Below are 2602 nucleotides of genomic sequence, written 5' to 3'. Positions count from 1 at the left end.
AAAGCATTTTGTTGGAAAAGCGATTCTGAGGAAGGCTGTGTCAAAATTAATTTCGGGAAATGTCGTTTACCCCCCCCCAAATGGCTCCGAAGTACCCCCCCCCCACCCCCCCCCTAAAAAACCGTGTTCCGGGGTTTTTTCGAGAAAACAAACACACGGGGTATATAGAGGGGACTGAGACGAATCGAATGACGTGCTTTGCAAAGAAATCGGGGGCTCACAGCCCCCCCAGGAGAGGTTCAAAAGTCGGAGGACTGGTCACCTAACTCCCATTGAAGTCAATGGGGGAAAAATGAAAACTGTCAAAAAGGCTTAAAATGGTTCAAAAACCCACTGGGGCAGTAGATAATCATCCTATTTGAATTTTAAAAGTCTTAGTTTGGCGAAAAAATACCTTTTAATAATTGTTTTAGGGGTCAGAAAAATCAGCTCCGGCTGCCTGGTCACCTAGGGGAGATAGAAAATTTTTCTAAGTTTTTCACTCGGCCGCCTGGTCCCCTAACTCGAAAATTTTAAAGTGCTCCCATCGGTCCCGGGATAGGGTGGCTGATAGCTGGGAGCCCCCTGAGCACTGCCCCGGTGTTAGTTTTCGGAGAAATGCCTCCGTTGATTTGTTATGATTTTTTTTCCGCCGGCCGCCTGGTCGCCCTAATGCAAAGTCAATGGGAGTGAGGAGATAGAAAATTTTTCAAAGTTTTTCACTCGGCCGCCTGGTCCCCTAACTCGAAAATTTTAAAGTGCTCCCATCGGTCCCGGGATAGGGTGGCTGATAGCTGGGAGCCCCCTGAGCACTGCCCCGGTGTTAGTTTTCGGAGAAATGCCTCCGTTGATTTGTTATGATTTTTTTTCCGCCGGCCGCCTGGTCGCCCTAATGCAAAGTCAATGGGAGTGAGGAGATAGAAAATTTTTCAAAGTTTTTCACTCGGCCGCCTGGTCCCCTAACTCGAAAATTTTAAAGTGCTCCCATCGGTCCCGGGATAGGGTGGCTGATAGCTGGGAGCCCCCTGAGCACTGCCCCGGTGTTAGTTTTCGGAGAAATGCCCCCGTTGATTTGTTATGATTTTTTTTCCGCCGGCCGCCTGGTCGCCCTAATGCAAAGTCAATGGGAGTGAGGAGATAGAAAATTTTTCAAAGTTTTTCACCCGGCCACAAACGACTCCAAAACACACTGGGGCTGTGGCTGGGACTCTCACCAGGACTGCCCCCTACTTTATTTATGGATTAAAAAGCATTCTATATTAATTTTTCGATTTTTGGGACCCGGGACGCCTGGTCACCTAACTCCCCTTCTATCCCTATGGGGGGGGACGGGGACATCGAAAACGCTCCCATCGCTGCCGAGGCACGCTGCGGGGACTCTCCCTACCATCGCCCCATGCTTCCTTTGAAGAATATATGACGTTTTTCAATTTTCACCGACATTTGAAAATCAAAACTTCAGAACATTTCATAGTTATTCTCAATGGGTTGTCTAGGGGCACACATCTCTAAACTGGGGGAAATGCTCAAAATGATTAAAAAGAAAAACAATGCCCCCAGACCCGGGGGGCTGATAGCTGGGAGCCCCCTGAGCACAGCCCCGGTGTTAGTTTCTGGAGAAATGCCCCCGTTGATTTGTTATGATTTTTTTTCCGCCGGCCGCCTGGTCGCCCTAATGTAAAGTCAATGGGAGTGAGGAGATAGAATATTTTTCAAAGTTTTTCACTCGGCCGTCTGGTCCCCTGACTCGAAAATTTTAAAGTGCTCCCATCGGTCCCAGGGTAGGGTGGCTGATAGCTGGGAGCCCCCTGAGCACTGCCCCGGTGTTAGTTTCTGGAGAAATGCCCCCGTTGATTTGTTATGATTTTTTTTCCGCCGGCCGCCTGGTCGCCCTAATGCAAAGTCAATGGGAGTGAGGAGATAGAATATTTTTCAAAGTTTTTCACTCGGCCGTCTGGTCCCCTGACTCGAAAATTTTAAAGTGCTCCCATCGGTCCCAGGGTAGGGTGGCTGATAGCTGGGAGCCCCCTGAGCACTGCCCCGGTGTTAGTTTCTGGAGAAATGCCCCCGTTGATTTGTTATGATTTTTTTTCCGCCGGCCGCCTGGTCGCCCTAATGCAAAGTCAATGGGAGTGAGGAGATAGAATATTTTTCAAAGTTTTTCACTCGGCCGTCTGGTCCCCTGACTCGAAAATTTTAAAGTGCTCCCATCGGTCCCAGGGTAGGGTGGCTGATAGCTGGGAGCCCCCTGAGCACAGCCCCGGTGTTAGTTTCTGGAGAAATGCCCCCGTTGATTTGTTATGATTTTTTTTCCGCCGGCCGCCTGGTCGCCCTAATGCAAAGTCAATGGGAGTGAGGAGATAGAATATTTTTCAAAGTTTTTCACTCGGCCGTCTGGTCCCCTGACTCGAAAATTTTAAAGTGCTCCCATCGGTCCCAGGGTAGGGTGGCTGATAGCTGGGAGCCCCCTGAGCACAGCCCCGGTGTTAGTTTCTGGAGAAATGCCCCCGTTGATTTGTTATGATTTTTTTTCCGCCGGCCGCCTGGTCGCCCTAATGCAAAGTCAATGGGAGTGAGGAGATAGAATATTTTTCAAAGTTTTTCACTCGGCCGTCTGGTCCCC

The sequence above is a fragment of the Amia ocellicauda genome, unplaced genomic scaffold, assembly GCF_036373705.1.
Source record: "Amia ocellicauda isolate fAmiCal2 unplaced genomic scaffold, fAmiCal2.hap1 HAP1_SCAFFOLD_81, whole genome shotgun sequence".
NCBI classification, from domain to species: domain Eukaryota; kingdom Metazoa; phylum Chordata; class Actinopteri; order Amiiformes; family Amiidae; genus Amia; species Amia ocellicauda.
This window is presented reverse-complemented; position numbering follows the sequence as displayed.